This window comes from Scleropages formosus, chromosome 14, assembly GCF_900964775.1.
Source record: "Scleropages formosus chromosome 14, fSclFor1.1, whole genome shotgun sequence".
Taxonomy (NCBI): Eukaryota; Metazoa; Chordata; class Actinopteri; order Osteoglossiformes; family Osteoglossidae; genus Scleropages; species Scleropages formosus.
Genome location: NC_041819.1, coordinates 13,824,337 through 13,849,129, shown reverse-complemented (window position 1 = coordinate 13,849,129; position 24,793 = coordinate 13,824,337). Strand labels below are relative to the sequence as shown.

General features: G+C 42.2%; 1 protein-coding gene across 1 annotated transcript in view; it reads right to left on the bottom strand.

Moving 5' to 3' along the window:
* Positions 1 to 24,318, bottom strand: part of sgcd (sarcoglycan, delta (dystrophin-associated glycoprotein)) — a 122,994-nt gene extending 98,676 nt beyond the window's left edge. The window contains exon 1 of the mRNA XM_018728585.2: positions 23,902 to 24,318. The gene's annotated coding sequence lies outside the window, so the exon portion shown is untranslated. The remainder of the gene's footprint in view (positions 1 to 23,901) is intronic.
* Between the last annotated feature and the right edge of the window lie 475 nt (positions 24,319 to 24,793).

The following is a 24,793-nucleotide window of genomic DNA, read 5'->3' as shown; positions in this document are numbered from 1 at the left end:
TGTTCCCATGAATCCTGCTCTTTGTCTATGGCTGTAACTGCCTGTATCATGTTCACCCTCTAGTTATGGCCTACAAGACCATCGATCTTCTCCTCAACACCTGCAGGAACACCTCATTATGCCCCAACCACAATGCTACATTCCTCCACCTCGGGCTGCTTGGTGGTTCTACAAACAATAAATCCAAGATCAAATGCCCGAAGATTGTTGGTTCTGGGTCCAACATGGTGGAATCACCTCCTGCTGTCCCTCAGAACAACTAAACCCCCCATTCGACTTACAAAAGGGTCTTATCTTTTGGATTCACTTCTTTCCTGATCCTTAATCTTTCACTATATTATTTATTTAACAAAATGCTCCCTATAAACGCTACATGCAGATGACTGTGTAATGGACTTTGTCCAAAACAGTGCTATTGGAATAACTGAATGCAATTCCAGAATCTTGTGTCTGGATATGTGCATTTCTGGCTGTTGCTGAGCTGTGCCTCAGCTTTCTGAGCTGTATGTTGCCATTCTAGAAAAAAGTCTGCTAAATGAATTCATGTAAATGAGCAAGGGAGAATGTCAAAATCAGGTTTTCTTCAACAAAAAATTTTTCTCCCTCCTTTTCCAGCACATGGCAGACGCTCCTCCACATCGGCCCGATGGTCCCAGGGCTGTTCACAATTGCCGCAAGCCTGTGCAATACTTGCATGTCCAACTCTTGGATTCCCACGACGGCCCAGAGCCCGATTGGAACACGTGAGCTCCCGGCAGACGGGTCGATGGCAAAGATGTATCACACACCCAATGTGTGCGTGTCTTGTCTGTTTATGTGTGAGCGGGGCATGTTCAGCTGAGTTTTGCCCCTAGAACAGCTTCACTGGACAGGAGCAGAATTTGTTCATGGCCTTTGGTTCCACCTAAAACCCCTGTGTCTCTGCTCTGTACAAAATATTAGATAACATTCAGAGCAAAGTTAATACATCATATCCTGGAGTGGGTCTTTTACACTGTTATACATCACATGTAGCCTATATTCCACCCAGTGATGATAGAGCACATACTTGGTTGGGCTCTTGCTGTACAAAATGTTACAATATAAGAAGGAATCACTATGCTTCCCCTGAAGGAAGCACTACCACCTTTATGTAAGGATCTGCAGAACACAAGTTGGGTGAATATTCAATAATGAGTTTTAAACATTTTGTGGGCAGCACAGTGATGCAGCAGCTTGCACTCCTGCCTCACAGCTCCTGGGCGGTGGGCGATGGGCTGCCTCTGGTGCTCTGGTTTCCTCCGAAAGTCCAAAGACTTGTGTTTCTGGTGAACTGATCACTCTGCTCTTAGTCTGTATGTCAGTCAATGAGTGTGTATGACTGGCGTGCCATCCGGGTGTACTCCGACTAGCCTTGCACTCTCTGCCTCTTGGATAACACCTTCACATCCCTCACCCCCCAAGACCGCAACAGATCAGCATGTTAAATGTAGACATTTTCCCTCCATTCCCTAACCTGGCAACACAGGGCATAAGGCTGGTGGTGGAGGGGGACACACCCAGGACGGGACACCAGTCCACGGCAAGGCACCCCAAGCGGGACTTGAAACCCAGACCAGAGCAGGACCCGGTCCAACCCACTGTGCCACCACGCCCCCCTCATTAGCTTGCTGCCACAATTTAAATGAACACCTCAGGCTTCTGACACCATCAAACCTGCGAGCTGTTTTTCTGCACGGATCTGGTGAGACTCGGTGACACTGTGCCATAACACGTTTACTTAAAAGCCCCACAGTTATCATCTCCTCTGTTGGAAAACATGACTTGATGAAGTTTCCGCACTCTCGCTAAGGGAACCCTCGGTTGTGTTTTCTGTCTCCCATCTCGTTTGTGGTAGATTCTCATATGATTTGTGCAATGTAAATATCACAAATTTCAGTATAATGAATTAGAGCAAGCTACGTGGAAATAAGCCCTGCAATATCAACGAGTCGGGAGCTTATCGATTTGCAGCCCATGGCAGTGGGCAGTGTCAATATTTACGATACCACAAGGACACCTCCACTGTACCCAAGAGATTTTATTGAAAAATAACTTGGTGCAAACCTTTATTAGTCAACGTCGCAACATTTTTTTTTTTTTGGGGCCGGGGGGTGGGTTCTAAAGTGAGCCGCTCTAAAGACGCTGCACACTGGGTGCTGTTGTAGAAATACATAACCGTCCAGCTGTTCGCCTGCTTGTTCACAGAGCCTCTTGTTGCCCTCACTTTAGCCAGTTTGTGGCTTTCGCTCTGCACCAATCACTCAAACATATTTTAGAAAGAAAGGAAAAAAAAAAACAGTGATGGAGCAATTGCTGGCTGTTTACATTAGTCTATTTACTTATCTGACAGTTTTCTCCAAAGCAGCTTACAGTGTTAAGCTACTTATAATGATTTAGACACTGGCTGGGTAACTTTTACTGTATGATCTTAGGGTAAATACCTTGGTCAACTTTACGACAGCAGGAGGTGGGATCTGAGCACAGGCCTTTGAAGAGCAGGGCAGGAGCAGCTCTTAGCACAATGGAACCTGCTGCCCATTGCTTTGAGCAGTGGTGAGGCTGGTTAAGCAGTCTGTTGCGTCCCACAGCTACGGTGGTACTTGCATTTATTTTGTAGTTATTTTTATTTTTTATCTAAGGAAAATTTTAAAGAAATACCACCAGTCTCATGTTTAGTTGTACAACATTATGACATTTGGAAAAAAACGTGTACAGTGAAAGCAGTGAATTTTAAAGGATGGCATCAAACAAATATTTCATAGATACCTGAATTTCTGCTTTTCAGAGGTTTTGATACATTTTTAAATTTAGATGAAGCAAAGAAAAACGGAAAAATCCAGCAGGAATGTGCAGTAGGCTGGCAGGTTACTGCAGCCCAAAAGCAACAGAGACAGAGCCCAGATTTTCAAAGTGCTGAAAGACACACAAATGTTTTTAAAAAGGACTCTCTCAGGCACCCACCCCTGAGCCCAGGCCCGTCTTTTCAAATTATCGACCTGGCTGTGTCCTGGGCCCCTCCCTTTCTCAGGAATGATCAATCACAGACCCTGGCTATCAGAACTGCGGTTTGAGAAAGTGCCACGGGGTGAACAGCCCCCAACCCCCTGCTCCTGTCCACTATGTTTATAGGACAGTGTCCAGAACTTCTCAAAGACATCAGTTTGACTCAACATCATCATCAATAACAAAAACAACTTCAACTTGAACCACAAAAGATCTAATGGATAGCGAATATGAAAAAGCACGTATAAGGTTCATAGACAGCAAATATGCCTTATTCATAAAACTGGGAATTAAATCAGCATGGAAATATGAAGAAACAAAAAAAGAACAAGAAATAAAAAGAGAAGGGAGAGAATGTTTGTATGGCTTGTGCTGCTTTTTGTGTGAACTTTAAAGTTGTGCAGAACGTGGTATACCTCACATAAAGACATCACTTGAATCACCTTGAACTGTTATTATGCATCTCAAGCAATGGGAGCGAGCGACACATTTGCTCATTCGGAGCAAGGTCAGCAAGCAGCAATAACAGGAAATTTCTTTGCCAAAAAGCCACATTGTCATAACATAATTCATTATACTTTTCTTTATTTGTGTTGTTTATTATCTGCATCCTACTGCAAGGCTTTCCCTGAGAGCCTCTGCATTTGCTCTCAAAACTGTGGTTAAATAAAACATTCTCAGCTGCCACAAAGTACCTTTGTGTCCTGTGTTTGGAAACTGTACAGGAAGCCGCGAGACCTGCGGAACGTGAGCTTTCATTTAATATCTACATCGCGAACCGAGAGCGAACTTAAACTTTAAAGTAGGTCATCGATGTCTTGCAGAGTACAGGATGCATCCAAAAAATGCATGGAAATGTGAGGTTATGCCCAGTGCACCGCTGGATACAAAGCAAAAGGCAGAGTGTTGTATCTCCATGGACATGCACTCCATTATCAGTACTAACACAAGATACAACAGAATCCAACAGAATAGCAGTTCATAGCATAAAACAATTATTAGATTATAAGCATTAATGACCAATGCAGAATAGTGACATTACATATGAAAAACATAAAGTTGCCTGTGTATCAAGTTTAATAACGTCTCAATATGCACGCCAGTATGGATCAGCAGGTACCATGTGGGACAAGAACATGAATTTATGACGTGAACATGCCGATGTATGTCCAAGCAGGGGTCTGCTGTTGAACCATTGAGAGATGTACTCAAACTACAGTACACTCATTGTTCTCCCACCTAGAGACTGTTTTTGGCATTGGACTAACCGAGCTAGGCTTCCGGTGCTGCTTTTCACTTAATTTTAATTACTTTGCAGTTCACTGTCTGTTTGCACACACTTTTCTGTCTGTGCCGTTCACCTAGTCCGCTGCAGCTCTAATCCAATACCTTGTTTTATGTTGCTGCTGTAACCCTGTGCCATTTATTTCAGGATCACTAAAGTACCTATCCATCTATACTGTCCTGCTACAATAAAATATCTGAGTAACTTTGTAAAAGTGTCTCTTACTTTGGATAAAGTCGTGGCCTACTGAAATATAAACTAATGGATTGTGCGATCATACAAAATGCAGCTTAGTTAGAAGAAGCAGAGATAGAGAACCTGAGATATCACACCTGACCTGAGCGACACTGAAGAGGGGCTTTCTCTGGGTTGGTATTTCATTTATTATCTAATTAATGTATTGTTTATTTTTTAATATGCATTTTTGGGGTGGATGGCACCCCTCACAGTGCCTGGGTGGTGCAAGAGAATGTGGCTTTGATCCCCAGTCAGTCTGTGTGGAGTTTACATGTTCTCTCTGGTTTCCTCCCACAGTCTGAAGACATGTAGTTCAGGTGAATTGGCAACGCTGCACCCTGTGATGGACTGGTGTCCCGTCCCCCCAAGCCACCCCCCAAGCCACGCACCCAGTGCTTTCAGGATTGCATCTGGATCGCCGTGACTCTGCTCAAGCAGTAACTGAAAGTAAATAGATGGATAGACAGATGGGTAGATGGTTGGATAGATTTCTGTGGTATCAGGTAGCATAGTGATTCGATCTGCTGCCATGCACTTGTAGAACTCAGGTTTAAATCCAGCCTCCTGCTGTAGTGTTCCTGATCAAAGTACTTACCTTAAGTTGTTCCAGTAAAACTTTTAAGTCGCTTTGGAGAAAAGTGTTAGATAAACATCTTATTTACTAGACAGGAGTTTGATTTTAGGGGGTGCGTGGTGGCGCAGTGGGTTGGACGGGGTCCTGCACTCCGGTGGGTCTGGGGTTCAAGTCCTGCGTGGGGTGCCTTGCGGCGGACTGGCGTCCCCTCCTGGGAGCGTCCCCTCCCTCTCCGGCCTTATGCCCTGTGTTGCCGGGTAGGCTCTGGTTCCCCACAACTCTGTATGGGACAAGTGGTTCAGAAAGTGTGTGTGTGTGTGTGTGTGTGTGTGTGTGTGTGTGTGTGTGATTTTATGGCTACAAAGAATATTTGATCTACACACACACACACACACACACACACACACACACAGTGCCTACAACCACTTATCCCAAACAGGGTCGTGGCAAGCTGAAACCCAACCCGGCACCAAAGGGCGCAAGGCTAGAGGGGGCACACCCCGGACAGGATACCAGTCCTCCGCAAGGTACCCCAAGCTGGAGAAGAACCCCAGACCCGCCAGAAAGCAGGACCTGGCCAAACCCGCTGCGCCACTGTCTTTAGGTTTTCTTTCAGTCTAGAGCATCTTTATCAGCACTACATCACACCTTCATGTCCTGATAAATCAAGCATTACCGAAGACCACACACAAAAATATTAAGCCAAATATGGAAATATTATCATTTAAATAACTTCACCAGTATCCAAAAGGTTGTGAGAATTTTGCACGCTTTTGTTTTGGAATTTCCTGAAAACAAATTAAGATCTAGTGCACGTACGTATCTAATTTTCTGTTCTGTCATGGGCAAAGGCAAATACCTGGGGCAAAGTCTTGAATCTCCTGCCATAAGCTCACATCATCTGAAAATGGATATATACGTATAAAAATGATCTCACAGCGGGACAGATCAAAGGATACTAAACCCACAAAAATATATTAATCGAAGCAGTGATGCCCAACTTAGGTGTTTTGAACACTGACAAGTCTGGCATGTGACACATCTCTGGAAAACTCAAATCCTGATTATAGACCAAAGTGTGTTGTGCGGATATTGATTATTATTTTATAGACAGTCAGAACTTTAAGATTTTACTTTTTAATTTTTTTTTGCTGAACTGATTAAGCGTTATCTGTTACGTACTCAGCTGAAGAGATTGCAATCAGCTCTTCAAAGTTTTCATTTCATTTTATGATAAATGGAGCTGCACCAAATGATTGCAAAATTGTGGTTATGTCGCCTCTCTTGCTCTTTCTTGACAAGATCAACCCCCTCATTTACCAGCAAACTAAATTTGCTCACACATTGCATTCATATCTTATTGTTTTACAGAATGCGTTTGATACCACCATATTCAGCCCAGTTCAAAGTAAAATATGGTGGATATCACTCTCTGAACTTCAGCTTCAGCCCTTTTCTTCACCCTAAACACATTAATAAAGGAAAATGAGGTATTAATACCTAAAAAACCTAATCACTCTCTATACTCTTGGAAGAGTGCTGTTCTCCTTCACCTTGTGTGTTCTTCTCATGACGGGTACAAAAAGTCCCAGAATGTCCAAAACCGAAAGCCCATACTTTCTTGGGTTTGTCCCTGATGTAATAGAGAGAGTTCCCTCTGTCCCTCACAGTTGCTGAATCCCTCACAAGATTTCAAGAAATTTCTCAAAACCCTTCTCCTCTGCACCTATTTTCAGATGGCTGCATAAATCCTCATCATAGTATTCATCATGACAGTCTATGTATTTCATATGTGACTCTCACTTCCATAGGCAGCCGCTTGAGCAATGATCAAAATGATGGTATCAGACACTGTCTGTGTCTAAAGCTCTTTGTCTGTTTTGGAGTGCAGTTTTGTTTACCCTCAATTTCATGTCGCTGTTGAGAAACGCATGTGGTAATTGAAAAAAAATGTAAATGTGTTTTCTTAAATCTTGGTGTCATGTTTTAAACTCTTCCGATTCTTTCTTTTTGTGAAGTTTATAAGCTGTACTCAGTGAGTAAATGAGATATTATGTTTTCCGTGGTAGGCTCATGCAGACACACTCATTATCTGTAACGATCTGGATTCATTCTGCACTTTCAGCAGGTGCTCAATGTCTTCTTGAAGTGCACTGGAGCATTTCTACACTGAATTTTACTTTACTCCCCATCTACCTGTCCAGCTCTTTGCTTGCATTAAAATTATATTTATGTGTATGTATGAAGAGCATCTTTGTTGCTCTTGTGCCATCTAAAGAAGAATGTGTAGCAGATGTAAATAACATCAAGAATGTTTGAGAAAAAATGTTTTCATAAACTCAGCATAGAAAAAGTTCAACATTGAATTGGTAAGGAGATGTAAAAGCCAAGTCTCTGTGTGAACATTGTGATGTTTTTTTTTCCTTTCTTTGTTCCCCTATTTTGTTCCCCTCTGACAAAATTATTGTCACAAATGAAATTGAGGTTATGGAAAGATTATGTTGCTCCTGTGGCTTGGGTGTGAAAGACACCTTGACACTTTGGTTTCTATCTCAAAGGAGGTTTCCGGAGCACTGGACGGCAGTTTTAAAAGAATTTCCTTATCACCGCACCTTTTATCCACAGCCTGTGTAAAGGTTTGTGCGTGTGTGTAAGCACAGAAATTCCACAGCAGAATTCATATTATTTAGCAATTCCACAGCAACAAAGACAACACTTCTCTATCTGTACCTGAGAATATAATAGAAATCGCTTATAAAATTAAAGACTTTCCTTCTCAAATGTGAAAATATCGTTTTTGCTGATTTTTTTTCACCTCCTAACCTCCCACTCCCAGTCTTTATTCTCTGTTATTTTACTTTATTCTATTTTGGGAAAGGAAGTGATATCTTTTGATGCAACCGTTATCAGTGTCAGATAACAGCCACATGAGGAGGAAAGGGGAGCACAGCAATTTTCCATTATCTTGTGCTTTACCTTGTGCCAATGTCACTTTGGAATTATGAAACATGTTAATGTGGTATTGTGACCGTCGATATGTTCTCAACGCTGCTCCTAGCAATCGTAAAAAGTAGCACATCTAAATGAAAAAGAAGAGGTCTCGTCAGTAAGTGTTAAATCATGCTGAATTACCCTCCTGCTTTAACACGATCTTTAAGAGTAAGCACTGCAAACATGCCTGCGTTGCTAAGTGCTCACCATTTGGAGGGGGAAAAAAAAAAAAAAAAACTTTAAAGCTGCATAGCTGTAAAGCTTTAATCACAAGTGTATTACAAAGACTGAAACCGACTAGCAGAAGATGGATCATTTGGGAGAATCACAAGCCCACCAAGATGTTATAGGCAGCAAAAGCAAGAGGCTCTCTTACAAAATGTAATAATAATGGTGCATTGAGGAGCAAAAAATCTAACTGGAACGCATTAGCCATCAATTTTGATTAAAAAACTGTGTTTATCCATCCATTGTGATTGAAAATAAGCAAAAAGCTGCATGCATCCTTAAGAGTCCTTCAGCAAGTAATGTGTATATATGTGTTTGTGTGTCTATGTGTTTTCTAACCTTTAAGGGATGTCTGAGCAATGTGAGCAATTGCTAGAAAACAGACCTCTCTGGACTTCACTTTTAGACTATTTTCTATTTTAAAAAAATTTGCGAAACTTCATTGGAATTTTTCTTTACTCGAGTACTGTACTCGAAGGAATATGTTTTGCCTCTCCCAGGGAGACTCTGACAAATCTGATTTATTGAGCCGCATCTTGTAATGGTTTTCCTAGAGACTCACAGGCAATCTACACTCCTCTCTCCCCATCGAAAGTGTCACGCAAACAGCGGCGCTCATCCCGTCTTCGGCCCGGTGTAGCGTGACCATGGGCCTCCTCCCCCAAGCAGAGCCCAAGAAGCCGCCCCCCATGGGAAGCACCCTCTTTCATTACCACTGTCGTTAAGTGAGGCCATTTCAATGCGGCGGCTCATCTTCCTGCCGCAGTCAACGCTGCTAATTGCACAGTTCCCGCAATGGACACGTTCCATCAATAACCAGCAACACCACTCGCTTACTATTATCACAAGTTGAGGAAAGAAAAAGTGGCTCATACGTTAGAGCAACTGGAACGCGTCCACTTTTTTCAAAGGGTAAATGCACCTCTCCACTTGCTGTTTAAATACAAGCATGCAACTAAGAGAAAAGAAGAACTGCACAGAGGGACATATGGAACATAATCAAACTATATTTATGTCTGAAACATTTTAATTTTTAATGTACTTTTGCACGCATTGCATGTTAAGCTCCTGGAAGTAACCAAGACATATTAAAATGCACTGAAGGAAATTGAGTGGCGTACAGAAACAAAGCACATTTACAACATTTAACTTCTTTAAAATCAAGGAATTCAGGGGAATGACAAGAATATGAGTGTCTAGTATCGGTTGCTGGTGGCGTTTGGGTGAGAGCTGCCAAATTTGGGCTCAGAAGAGTCAGGTTCATTGAAATCCCCCCACCTGCTGTAGTACTCTTGATCACAGTACTTTCAATGAACAGATATAGTAAAAATTAGCCAGCTGTATAATTGGGCAAACCATTGTGATCCCACCTTCACAACCATTGGTTGTAATGTCAGATTAACGGCGCTTCCAAAAACAGGCTAAAAACGTCCAACAGAATCATTAAGGGCTTTCTCCAAACCATTCAATACGCAAAATTCATAGATAACTACTGCTATTCAAAGGCTTTTGCAGCACAGAAGAACTACAGTACCAGTCTGTTAAAAGCTAATTCCATTACCAAACCTCAAAGAGGTGAGATGTTAAAATCCTCTTTTCTGTTTTGTAAAAAATAAATGAAACTACTGTTGTATTTGATGTGCTCCCCGAAAGTTTATATACACATACACACACAAACACACACACACACACACACACACACACAGGATAAGCCTTTAGATAAAGTTGCGTCTTTTATGTTGTTAGAAGCAAGGCAAGAACATAATCTCTGAAATGTCACTTCAAAATTGAAAAAAGTCTCACTTTAATTTGAAGGAGGTCTTCATGGTGATAGAATAAAGATACAGCGATTTTGAATCTGTTTCGGTGTCTCTCGTCTTCCAGAAAAACAGAAGCCAAACATCCCAATGGAGAGTAAATAAAGCCAATAAACAGTCGAAACACAGATATTTACACAGCCACAAGGTGTCAACACCAACACCAAGTAATACATAACACGAAGTTCAGCAGCACCGAAGGTGTAAATGTTTGTGACTTGTCTATCCACCTTTCATAAACTCTTACCTGAGATGATTGACTGTGGTCACCTGTGGAAAAGTGAGCAAAAGACGATGTATACCAGGGATTCATTGAAAAAATCATCTGGGACTTCTCTAGCACACAAAAAAAAGGCATCACAGGAAATATTTAAGCAGGTTCTGGTTGAGGTTCAGGAGAAGGAGTGGGGGGGTGATGCTGGGTGCAGTCAGTCTCATTATAATAGTGCCCTGGAAACTGAACATGACAAACTCAAACCTCAGAAAAGCAAGTCACAGAGCTGACAAACACAGAGGGCCTGAACTCGGTGATAATAATTATCTTGAGCTCTAAAGGGGTTTCGCAGTGCTGGGAAGAGGAGACATAGCGTAGGACAGATTAACAGCGAGGGTTCTTAATGGGATCAAAGCTGAACTGCACACAGATTGGTTGGAATAAAGGTCAGAGAGTCTCCCTTTTTTGTTATACATACACATATATACATATAAACATATAACAAAATATAAATATATATTTATATGTATATATAAAATAATATATATGTTCTCAAGTAGCACATGTGTTGGCCTATGCAGCTTCACCTTGGCTGCATGGCTCAAAAGAAGACATCTCAAGTGGACGGAACCAAAAGGTTCACTTCACTGCTCTGTTTTGCCAAGACTCTCTAGTTGACACTGACATTGAAGTTGAAACCTGAGCCTCAGCGGGATGCTGGAGAGGCGGATAAGAGGATAAGTATCCACAGGCTGCAGTCCTATTCACAGGCCTGCACTCTAGGCGGCACGCTCTGCCACCGCGAAAAACCTTGAATCCCAAATTGAGCGATCGCTTTAGGAGTGCATCAGAACCTCCCGCGCGACTTCAGATTCCCAGCTGTAAGCAGTTGAGAATTCCTTGGCTCCACTGTTGGACCGTGGGATGACTGCTGGAGCAGCTGTGTGAACCCCTGGTGGTCCAGTTCAACCATACATTACGAGATACGCTACAGTGTTGGGACTGTGGAGATGCAGGTAAACATGTTGTAGTTCACCATGTGTGTTAACCCAACAAACTAACAATAATTTGGCTGCATAGAAGTGTATGTGAGTTGAAAACCAGCATGTACTAGGTTTCAGCAGGAAGCTCAATGTAAATGGCTATAGTATCTGGTAAAACCATGTACTGTAACATGGTTGGGTTTAACTGGTGGCAGGCAGGTGAAGTCCATTAGCTTTGGGTATACACACAGACACACACACACGAGTGGGACAAAATCTTGGCAAATAGCGCAAATAAATCTTGGTAATTTATTAGAAGACAGCAGCATCGACGCCACGTGTTCATTGGAAAGCCCCGACATCTTCGAACAGCAACAGTGCGGCTGAATTAATTCATTAACATATTATTTCACCCAAAGCCACCTACTTCAGCTGAAAATTTGCACAGCTGGATACTTAACCGAAGTAGTGCAAGTTCAGTGCTACAGCAGGGCCTCTTCCGGAGACCTCAACCCACGACCTTGTTGGATCAGATCCAGATCAATTTCCTTTAACAAGAATGCTGCCTGCTGCCTTTTGCAGGTAACTTAATATCTGACTGCAAAAAGCTGCACTTCAAGCTTGAATGTTTGACAAAGACCGTTGGCCTCACAAGGTGACCCAGTAGGAAGCTCAGACTAAGAGCTAGAGACACTGTCATCTTCCAGTGGCCAGTGGTGAGGATATCGCCATAATTATAAAAATCAGATAGCAACAATCAAGAAACGTGTTTTTCAAAACTCGTCCCAAACCTGGTACTGAACACCCACGAGGCATGCTGTCAAAGAGCTGTTGCCTCCCTCTCCAATCTGAAAATGGTCAGAGCCATACGATATGACTTTGAAACCCAGGACAGGAGTCAGGGCTGATGGGAAGTGACACGGCTATTTGCCAGTAAATTCGTTTACTGTCCCGGAAGTCATAGCACCCCGGAGGATATTGAAGTACACGTGTCGTCTCATTGACAGGAGAACGGGTAAACAATGTGACAGCACCACTCTGGTCAAGATTCGCGGGCTTCCAGAGATGAGACGTCGGCCATTCAGGAGGCACCCCCGGCTTCAGCCATTTGAAGTTCTACTGAATCCTAATAAAATGAGACACTTGAGTCTCTTACACTGACAGTCTTGCCAGGATGTTAGGAACAGATGCTATTGTTATTTGGTGCTACAGTAACACCGCTACAGTTGCTGTAGCGCATTTCGAAAAGGTAATCCTGAACAAGCGCGAGAGATCGTCATTGGCACTAGCTGCACAAGGGTAACTCCTAATCCTGAATGCAATGCAGTTTGGCATTACCTTTACTTTTGTGCGAGTAAGGCAATGTGCTTGTGAAGTATGAGAGAAGTAAAGCTGGCACGAAATCTGGCATTTGTTTCGCACCGACGCCTTTATGTCGCGGAAGCACTGGGATGGCAGCATTGCGAAAGGATACGACTGATGGCTTCCAAAACAGTTTTATTCATTTGCCTTGCAGGGGCTTTTAATCCACGGCAATTTATATACAGCACGCCTACACTCGACTTGCACACCATTCAGAGAGCACACGAACTTGCCGCGACTAGGGTAATGCTTTTTTTTGCATTGTTATAAAACAATAGCCACCAGGGGGCACTTGTGTGCGCTGCATTGAAGTCAAATCGTATTTAAACTAGTTACGCCAAATTAAGGAAATCGCTTGATGAAAAAACTCATAGTAAAAGCTTTGTAGGAAGGAGTCGCTGTGAAGCTGTTTTGGTGAAGGCTGCGTAGTGAAAATAAGAAGATCCTGGCTGGCTAAAGTGAGTCCTTACGTCTGACACGGTGTCTCTAGCTACTACTCTTCCAAAACAAGAATATTAACTTCAGCATTAGTGATTATTTCATTAGCAATGCCTTCTCCTGGGTGACAGGACCGGTCCTGCTGAGGTGAAGAGGTGGTTGTCAGCTTGGAAGATGTCAGTGCACTAATGCGGACGGCTTGTTCTCTCTGCAGGAAGGCGAGGCTTCTGCCAAAGAGACACTCGACCTGCTCCAGTGGGCATCTTGTTAGGTCACAACAAGAAAACGCAGATTTTCCCCTACAGTTTGAGCACTAAGCAACTGCTCTGCATTAATCATGCACAGATGTCCAACTGTGACAATTTTACAAAGAAGAGCATTGCATTTGTTACAGTTTCTATGTTTGGCTGCTTCCAAATAATAAAATAATATTGTATAATAATAATACAATGGAATAATGTATAGAAATATAATGGAAAAGTTGCAGCACTGTATAAAAATAAAATTTTGTTGCATATTTCTATTAAATATGCATGTTCTGAATCCCTTTAAAACATTTACTTTATCTGTTACCCAGTAAAAGTTCTTTTTGTGCCTTAAAGCTCCTGGGATGTGGCTGCAAGCATCGGTTAGAAGCGGAATTTGCATGTTTTCTCTGTGTTCAGATGTTGTTCCTACAGTCCTCCCACAGTTCTTGTACTTGCTTCACGTGATTTGGTGACGCTACACTGGCCATGATGTGTTTGTCTGTGAGCGAATAAGTGTGTATGTCCAGAATTCCATCTGGGTTGTACTCTACTTCACGCCCTATGCTTCCAAGATAGACTGCGGACCACTGTGATCCTGCACTGGACAAGCAGTTTCTGAAAACTGATTATTTCTATATTCATTTATGTATTCATTTATTTCCTGTAATTTTTAGAGGGTCAATAATACTAAACTGTGCAACATAACAGGCATGGAACAGATTTGCATAACTCAAAATGTTTTTGGTAAGAGGGAGAGAACCATTTCCCTGCATAAACGTCCTACATTATGGACCCACCTGACAGATTTTTTATTTTTTTTTTTAAATAAATCCTCTTTGTCTGTCCTGTCAGCTCTCTCTTAAGTATGTTTTCCTTCCTCCGATGTTCATGGTACACCTGCAACTTCCAATTAAGAGGGAGACAGAGGAGCAGAAATAAATCTAATGACACCTGACAGTGAAGTGCTCCACAGTCTGTTGTTTTTTCCTTTTTCTTCAGAGCACAGCCCTTCTTTCCCCCTCCATGAGTTGTTGGTTTCTCCTGCTTTTGCTGCTTCTCCCATAGCATGACAGACATGCATAAAGAAACAAAGGCTAAGTGTCACTGTCTGGAAGAGAAAGAGTCTAATTATCCTTTAGAGCTCAACTTTTTTAAATTAATTTTTTGTGCCAGTGTATACTCAGTGGGGTGAACCCAGCTGCTGTTTCCCCTCAGACTCTGCTCTCCGATCGCCCTGTGGGAGAATCTCAGATGGGGTGACGTTCGTCTTGGCGTTTTCCTTGGTGAGGTCCTGTTTCTGCTATCCCGTGCTACAAGGAAAGCGGTGAGCAGCCGAGCTGCCGTCATTGCAATCACAGCGCGAGGAATCACATCTTCAAAGTGCAGGCACTGCGAAACAAAGGGGGGGCTCTCTGCCTCACGCAGCTGAATGTGAAAATTCATTTTCTGGTGCATCTAAGATTATATTTATACAGTGTATATCCATATGACGCATATAAGTTTGTTAAAGTATATATACATTTTATATACACTATTATCTTAATAACAGCAACAACGGATAATTTATTCAGGATAAAACATGCATTATCAGCAGTTTAGATTATATTAACTGCATTTAGAATTTCAAAATTAGAATGTGACACACAGGAGCATGGCCATGCCCACCTCCGGGACAGTCACGCCTGCTTACCTGATGTGGGTCTGTTATTGCTGTATTATTTAAATGGAGGATTATTGGAGGACAGGAGCTTGTTGCACTGCATAATAAAATAAAACTCTAAGTCCACCCTGTACTGCCTCATGCTTCATCATTCCTTGAACCAGCGTGCTACAAAGAGACTCTTTTTCAGCAGAAAAATGCACACGTAAAAACATCTCAGTGTCAATTCAGCTTCTGGATTAGTTTTACACATAGAGCTGTACAATGGAATGATATCAAGACAGTCATCTTTCACTGGGAAATCCCTTTCTTTGCTAAACAGCAATGTTCTGTAAATGATGCACATTTACTTTGCTGGAGTTATGAATTCTCAAGCTTGCAATTAATTCTGAATTGCATAAGGAGAGCAAAAGTGCTTCCTAAAAACCTTCCACAACATTCCAAGACAGAACTGTTCCAGACAAGATCTTCCAAAATACAACAACATGGTGCTGAGTATCTGTAGCCAAGTGGGAAATGTACCTCCCAAATACGAAGTCCGTCATAACTTTAGAAAGGAAGCTCTTAACCCACACCTGACTCCTCAAGAATTCCCAGATACAAGTGCAATGGGTTACCATGCCACTTAAACATATACACAGACTCTACAAATTTTAAAAACCCTGAAGGACTCTAATCCGGCTGCTTTACATGAATCCTGTAACAGGCTCTTTTCCCACTTCCCTCCAAGGGAAGCTCAGAGGTCATTTAATTGACTGGGTTCTGAGGTTCATACCATTCTGAAAATATTTGTAAAGCCATATATGATTTTACACATCATTCACTGAAGAAGTAACGCCTTGGAAAACTCACCAGCCAACGGCTGGCACCTTGATCGTATTTGTGTTATGAGTAACACCGAGGGAGCATTTTCCATCTGTTTAAGCATTAATTTTCAACATTCTAACATTGCACAGATGTCTGATTTAAACACTATAACTCAGCTTCAGAATTATTTGAGAAGTTTTTAGACATTGTGTATTTGCGTTCCTTCCAGCACAGCAGTAAGAGACTGAGCGCTGTTGCTTCTCCTTATCTGGGGCAGCATCAAGCGAGCCCTCGGAATCAGCGATGCCCCATCTCCACAGATCCACCCAGGTAAACCCTCACCCTCCAGCCCCACTTTAAACTGCGACTGCCAACCAATTTTGTGGTGACTGCAGAGAAACCTGGCTGCACAAAAAAGTGGGAGTTCTTTTTTCTGTTCCTTTCTTCTCCGGGTGAAGTGTGAGGAGGCGATGAAACCCCAGTGGAATTACTAGGTCTGACGAAAAGAAGAACAACGAAGTGCTCAGGATCAGAGGCAATGGGCGACAAACAAAGCCCCACTTTTGAAAACTTCCTTGCAAAGAATTTGTACTTCTACATTGGCCTTTTTTGAAACACGTTGTCTATGGTGTATGGTGTCTGTATGCTTGGGGGTCCTGTCAGTGGGGCAAGGGAACAAGGGAGGGGTGAAATAAATTACTGCTTTGATGACATTTTAACTTCTGATAATACAACACCCATCACATAATATGCACATTAATAGTTATGAAGCAACAGAGCCCTGAATGGAATCCAATATATGAAAAAGTTCCAAAAAGCAAAATTAAAAAGCTCATTTGCTGTAGATTGGACTTTTTTTTTTTGTTTTTCCGCATTGAGAGAAAAAAAAACAGCAAATACAAGCATTTACAGATACCACAAATATTTATGTGCTTAATGGATTGTGGCTAATATTTACAGGCCTGTTTTGAGCATCTCCTGCAATTAAATCATTTATGCTCTTTTTCTACTAATAGTTGTTAACATTTTTCATATGTCTACTCAGGAAAATAGCCAAGATTAGCAATTTTAATACATTTGGGTTTAGGAGAGGCAAAACACAGCCCAAAGTTTTGCCATAAAGAGGTGTTACAGTAAATAGCTGTAATTACTGGTTTTGTTTGGTTGATAAATTCAGTTTAAACAATTTTAGTGAATGGATACAGCGAATACATTTTGCTGCAAAATGCTTTTTGAAATTTTCCATCACGCCACTGGAATCTAGGAACCCTGTTTCAGAAAGAAATATTCAGCTGTTTAAAAAACAGTAACATGCTGCATCGTCTTGGTATTTGTGCCATGGATCTGCTAGTTCAGTAAAGAATAAAAAACACATTTAAAATTTCATGGAACAGACATCCTAAAAAAGGGTGGGAGGGGAGGGAGGAGGATAAATAATCCATAAATTAAAAACATGGCTTTATCTGATGCCATTATCCATTCTGTTTAGTTCCTTTGTCATGAAGGTGTCATAGTCTGGGCTGCGCCGTGAGCCAACCAGCTCCGCAGCTGAGAGCTTTATAAAAGCGAAATTGCTTGCCTTCTTGTCAATTGCCTGTCAGGGTGTGCTCGCATCCTCAGACTGGGCTTTGAGTCAGCTCTAAATGAATCTATCTCAGTAATTGTTCGGCTGGTGTACCGCTGTGTGAAGACTACATTCCATTACTCTGAAAACCCCTGAGGGCTGTGTGTCTGCCTGTGTGTGTGTGTGTGTGTGTGTGTGTGTGTGTGTGTGTGTGTGTGTGTGTGTGTGGAAGGGGATGGATTGGGTATTTGTGTGTCCACAATTACGAAGGAGGTGGTGAGTCAACAGCCATTGTAATCTGCGCATAGTCTGCCAATGCAGAAATCTCCTGGAAAGAATCTCATCAGCTGATCCAAAAATAAGATCCCTGGACATCTACAGAAGAATGCAAGGCCTCACAGCTGTAAATCAGTGCTTACATTTATTGCACTTTCACATTTCTAACAGCACAGTCTATGTGTATAGTGTAAATAACTATTATTTCTCTTGCTCATGATATTATATTTCCTATAGTATTTCACTATTGTTTTAATGTAATAACTTAAAGAAAAGTCAGTTTATCTCTTTACTTAATAATAATACACACACACACACACACACACACACACACACACACACACACACCGCTTGTCCCAAGCAGGGTCACAGCGAACCGGAGCCTAACCCGGCAACACAGGGCTCAAGGCTGGAGGTGGAGGGGAAACACCCAGGACAGAACCCCAAGCAGGGCTTGAACCCCAGACCCATCAGAGAGCGGGACCTGGCCAAGCCTGCTGCGCCACCACACCCCCCAGTAAAAATAATAATAATAATAATAATAATAATAATAATGCTAGCAGCATATGTTATCTCTTGTTTTTGCAGAAGTCCTTGCTTAGGAAACATGCTTGAAAGCTTTATGATAACATGAGACCAAAGACTTCAAACCCTCTCTACTTATAGGTGCTCTGATCCAATGAATTTGCATGAAAGGAAAATGACTTTTCCCCACTCTCTGTCTGTATTTCTTAGTCTCCATCAACTAATGCAAGATCAAAACAGCTTTGACTTTTGATGGAGTGCCACTACAAGTGGTAGCGTAAATAAAATCAACTTTTGAAGCAGACCTATTTCCTTTCAAAATAATATTAGCACTCTTTTTTGCACTACTGTGCATCAGAATGTAACTCATTTTTTTTCTCCCCAGATCTGCCTAGTCATACATTTTCAATTGGAAGAAATCTATTTCTAAGAAACAAAGCAAGTATAAAGCAATTTTTACTGCAGCCTGGGGCTTTTGCAGTCAGAGTAAATTGAAAGGAGAAGAATTAGGGTACATCAACTGTGAAGAAATTGAAATGCAATTTAAAAACGGATACCTGGAAAATAGCAAATGACAGTAAGCAGCACCCCCAATGAAGCTGGCAAATGATGGCATCAGGATTTTAACTCACACCCAGGGTATTTTTATGCCTGAATAAAATCTCTCTATAAATCAGTGTGGATAAGCATGTTGAACTGAAATGTGTGAGGAACTCTTGCATTATATTTTCCAGTGGCGCAGTCGCGCTGTGCTGCGATCGCTGTGGAGAAGTCACCTTCAGCTCCGACCACTGTGGAGCAGTCATTAAGTCCAGCCTGACAATCCCATAATCCTCACAGTAACCTAATTATTTACTTTCTTTTTATGACATTTAGCAAATGAGGAAATGTGCCTTCCTTGTCCCACATTATACTATGGCTCTGGTTGAGAGACACAGTGATATAGCTGGTAAAACCGGTGCTTCTCAGCTATGGGAGTGAGGTTTGAATCCAGTTTAGGGTTTGTGGAGTTTGCACGTTTCTCCCTATCTTTGGCACCCCCCACACATGCATGGAAGCCACTTAAATTCTTCCCTTGACAGCAGCTGGTCGCTGTGAGTCAGAGTGGACTAAGTGGCACTTCCGTTCATCCATCATCAAGACAAGGACTCAAAACCTTGATTGTTTAATCAACCTCTTTAAACAGCCAAGAGATGTTTCTAACACTGTGATTTACCTGGTCACTTATTAAGAACATTCACGAGGCATAGCGGTTAGAGCTTCTGCTGCCATGTTTTTGAAAGGACCTCGGTTTGAATCCTTGCTCCAGCTGTAGTATCCTTGAATTAGGTACTACCCTGAATTGATAGAGCAATAACAACACAGTTGAATAAATTGATAAATTCAGGTATGAAGCTTTGCATACAAAAGCATTTTAATCTGCCTTGGAGAAGGGTTTCGGTTAAATAAACAAATAGTAATAAGAACTATGGTGCAGAAACTGTCAAACGAAACAATAAGGTGACATCACGGTGAACAGTGACTAAATGGAGACCCAGCCAGCTTCTGCTGACGCTTTCATTCTCAATGTCACATCATATCAGGGTCCATGTGGCCCATCAAGGAGAAACGCTGGGATTACACATCATGAACCTGCAGCTCATCCCATTGAATCCACAGCTCATGCTCTGCTGGCTTTGAGAAGCTGTAGTTACTTATGACCGTTATTATAGTGACAAATGAGGAGGAGGCGCAAAAAAGTTGAATGTGATTAAACGACACAAAAAGAATTACTTACGGCTATGGCAACTGAAGGCTTCTCTAAACTTTATAATTTATCTACAGTTAGTATAAGTCGGTACAGCTCAGTCAGTGTTAGACTGCTAAGGGTTAAGAAAATGTAATTTTAGGGGATCATTAGTCAGTGCAGTCGGCCATTCAACAGGTAAATGTGATCATCATTCATAAACTCAATATTATCCATAAACTCTTTGTCACATCAGCATGCTTTACGTCTACGAGAAATAGCCAAAGCTCATTTGTAATTTTTTTTTAACCTCCTTTTGAACATATTATTTTTCACACCTTAGAAAGCATGGCTAGAAAGTGTGCATTCACATAGGCAGGAAAGTTTGCTTCATTTAGAAGCTCATAAATCCAGAAACCCAACACTGTCAGATGGGATACTCTGGATAGATGGTGCGGGGGGGGGGGGGACTTAATTATACAGCCTGAGCTAGATTTAAATTTCAGCTCCAGTTTGCCAAATACTCCCTGTTCAGCAACCCAGTGCACGGCTAATAGACATAAAACGACATGCACAGCTACTCTGCTCTTAAGAGGTAGCCTGCAGCGCTTGTGTGGCATCGGCCGTCCCTGCGAAATTCAGCCGCTTTCTCGCGCACAGCGGTGGGAGTCACACAATGACCGAATTCGCTTCCCCGTCACACATTGCTTTCGAGGGGCCGTTCAGAAAAAGGCTCTATCCCTGCGCAGAAGCCCATTCCGCCTTCCTCAGGGGGGGCCTCTGCCAAAGTGGCCAGAGAATTAAAAGATTCACAGATAGAATCCTTTTTTTGAATTTTGAATTATTCTGCCCAGAGTCCCACACGCAAAGAAAGAGTTTTTAATATGTGCGGGAAATAAAAGGAATTATTAAACTCTAACTGCATGCTGGGGCTGTAAGTGACACCCTTGAGCTTAGCCCTGTGACTGCGTCCCTCTGCCATGTCTGTCTCCAATAGTTTGTGTAGAATTTTAATCTGCAGAAGTTTTCCAAATTCTCTCGCGTATCGGAAAGTTTTACAAGTGCCAAGAGCAACTTGGCAACAAAGCAGGACAACAATTGCTCTGAGATAACAAGCGGTGATGGACTGGGGACCATAAAATAGGCAGTTCAAGTTGCAGGTGGGGAACTGATGCAGTTTCCCTCTGACCAACACACTTAACCAGAATTGCATCAGCCAAACTTTGGGCCATGCTTGGTGCTGTTCTGGCACGGGAAGGGGTGCGTCGGGTTGGTGCCAAACCCTACAGCGAAGAGCGAGGGTGCGATGTTGATAGCTCGGCATCAGCGAAAGTGCTCGCAGCAGTAAAAGCGAGAGTAAAATCAGAGGAGCTGTAGTGATGGAGAGGGTTTGAGATTCAGAATTACAAGTTGCTTAGATGAACTGCTGGGCAGTTTCAGCACAGAAATCTGCATCGTTTTCATGTTAAAGTGCAAGACTAACCCCACCGAAAAAAGGAATAATTTGCATGGATTCACACAACAACATGTGCACCGCCTCTCTTCAGCCAAAACAACCAACAGACTGGCTTTTTATGCACACCACCTCTGGTTAATTGTCTTCCTTCTGCATTTATTTATTACCCAAAGATATTCTGTTAAACTGAGATTTTTTTTAAAGATGTTTTTTCTCCCCCTTCTTATTTATGCACTGTGGTTTGCGAGCTCATGTGAAATACATATTCATTGAAATTTATTTGAGTTTCGCCTGGTGGCACCAAAGCCGTTGGAACTCAGGGTTTCTCTGAGCTTTACATCCTGATTGCCTACTGTGGCAGTTCAAAAGAAATTCCATTAATTGTGTTGATTTTGTATTCATCGTTAGTTTTGTGCCTGAAATGCATACTGGGATCCACCAACTTAAAAAAGGGGTTTGTTCTGCCCTAATTATGGTGAAAAACCCTTCGTTTACTGTCTGCTGGGAAAAAAACAGTTGGTATCCATCGCTCTTTACTCAAACAAATGAGGACAAACACAGTTGCAGATGTTAAAACTGGCAAGACAACATCTTTTAAAAAGAAATTAAGACTTATATTTAATTCTCTTTTTTTTCTGATAGAATGGAATTGTGGCCAAAAATTTTTAATTTTGTGATTATATGCATTCGAGCAATAGCCTGGTAAAGCTCCAGGTAAAAGGTATTCCTCGCCATCGGTAATGGAATTGCCGTTTTGTATTTTTCCAATTTTATAATATATTTCATTCCAGGCATACTGATATTAAGGTTAGCAGTTATCCATCTCTTTTCGTGTTAATTGATCCTATTCTCCGTACAGAATGAACGGGCAATTCTCATTACATTCATTTACTCAAAGTCTCACATAGTTTCAGCTGGTAGCCAAAGATTCCTTTTGCACACATAACTCTCGTTTGTTCACATGCATTTCTGTGTAAAACTCAAGGTTTTGCGGTAATATTTTAAGTGAAAAAGATGTGAATGGTATGATGACCCAGTGGACCACGTATGAGTGACCTTTGATGAGTCATTTCTTGGTAAACACACGTATTATCAAAGGTGTGTTGCCTGAAGCATTCTTTCGTATGCAGGATGCTTTCGGGTCTGTCTGTAGGAGCCACTCTGAAGGACATCCCACTATCACATCCATTCAGATCGCTACTTCAGTTGAGCCAGTACTCACTAGTGCACGCTGCTGGCACTTTTTCATTTTTTTACCATTAGGGCAGCTGCATCTCTACTTGGGTACCACCACATTTTAGCGCACTTTGTGGTTCTCTATGAGAGCACTGGCACCTGATTTGATTCACCTCGGACACAGATAAGATTCTGCCTAAAACTGAGTCCACTGGGCTATAAATCATGCCACTACTGTTCATTTCCTGTCTTTACAAGAAGCACAGATTATCTTGGCATCTCTTGAGTGACTGGGGCCCACGTCAATGGTGCACAGTGTGTGTGTGTGTTTCATTTGATGTGATAGATGGTTAGGAAGTGGGAAAGGTAGTCCCTCAGTCTGCCTCGCTCTTTCAGGACACCATGGTGTTTCAGGAAGGAGGTCCCAGAAGGAGAGATGGGACTCATGTAAATGTTATGAGAGAACCTGGCCCAAATTATGAAATGGGGGTTTGGGGGGGGCATTGGAGGACATTGTCACAGTTGTATATCTGCAACCCATCTGTCATAGGTATGATATTGGCAACCCACCTCTTGCTTCTTAGGATCTGAATCATAATATTATAATATACTTGTGGAATATAATTATTTTTACTCAAAATTATAATCTACTTCATGGCATTCAGCAGTAAGGAAGGAATATGATACAATGGGTGCTTCCCCCCCATAAGTATTAATAGTTCCTCCAGCTTCAATACAATTTAAGATGAGAGAGCAAACTTTAAGGCAGATGTGAAATGGGATTCCAGAAAAATTCAAAGAATGGAACAGTGATTTAAACAAGCTGCTATGTCTGCACTTTGCCTTTTGATGGAAAGCTTTGCCAAGAACACTGGAAATGAACCGTATGTGTGTGCAATTATGATGTGCAGCGTGCATGATTCATGGAGACGTGAACCAACGAACAAGTTTAACTGTGTGTCACTGTTTTTAACACACTCCGTATGGCTGCACTGTGCATTGCAACACATAGGGAAAGTTAGGACTGAAAACTGCTGCTGAAGGACCGGGGACATCTGTCTTACCCCACTGTGAGACTTTCCAAGGTAAAATGTAAACTTTGAGCAAAAAGCAACTGCAGGTAAGTGCAAAATATAAAACAGATTGGCATGAGATTATTCTGGGAAAGATATCTGTACAAAAAGATGTTATTCTAAGGCGAGGAATGAAAATTAACTTTTAAAAACAGTGCTTTTATTCATAAATTCCCAATCAAACAATGAAGAAAATATTCTAAAATGTAGACACATAAGTGAAGAAAGGAATCCTACCTCTGTCAGATGCCAAAAAAGAAAAATCTCAGGCTGGAACAAGTCAGAAAACCATGGAGCTGGGCTGCAGGCAGTGCTAGTGTTTGTTTCTGGCGGTTGCCTCTATTTACAGTGATCTACAAAGGCAGGAGATCCACAAGCAGGTGAGGCTCCCCGGGACTAGACCGGCGAGGGCTGCATGTCTCCAGTGGCTAAACGCTGGCTCTTAGGCAGTTTTCTTTCATAGTAAGAAAAGTGCATTAGTCCTTTCTCGGTATTCAGCAGGAGGGAAGCAAGAACTGAGCATCCTTTATGGTTTAAAAAAAAAAGAAGAGATCCAACGTGAGCATCTCCCTTAATCCTCAAATTTGAAAAGGAAAGAGATCGAGAGGGTGGTGTAGCATCAACATTGTTCTTCCTAATACAGCCACCTCTCTCTGCCCCCCCAGCATCCTTATTTATTTGGGAGTGGATGAGAGAGAGCGAGGGAGAGACGGAGAGAGAGGGTGTGAGGGAGAGAGAGAGAGAGAGAGAGAGAGAGAGAGAGAGAGAGAGAGAGAGAGAGAGAGAGAGGGAGGGAGCGGGTGAGCAAAAGAGAGCTTGCACTGTCAGTGTTCAACCACATTAGCATCTTAGAGCTGGAGTAGGTGGAGTTTTCTTTACAGCAGACTGGATCATGATCTGAAATCCAAAGGAGAGCAGGGCAAAATAAAAGAGCGGGTGGACGGCAGATAGAAAGCGAGGAAGAGAGCCAGCAAGAGGGAAAAGAATGAAGGGCTAGAGGACGGTGGAGAGGTTAAGGGAGAGGAAAGGGAGCGAGAGGAGAAAGGGGGAAGGGTGGCCAAGTGATAGGGGGGAAAAGAGATGGGGGAAAGAAAGAGGGAGGGTGAGAGTGTGAGAGGGGGGAGAAAGA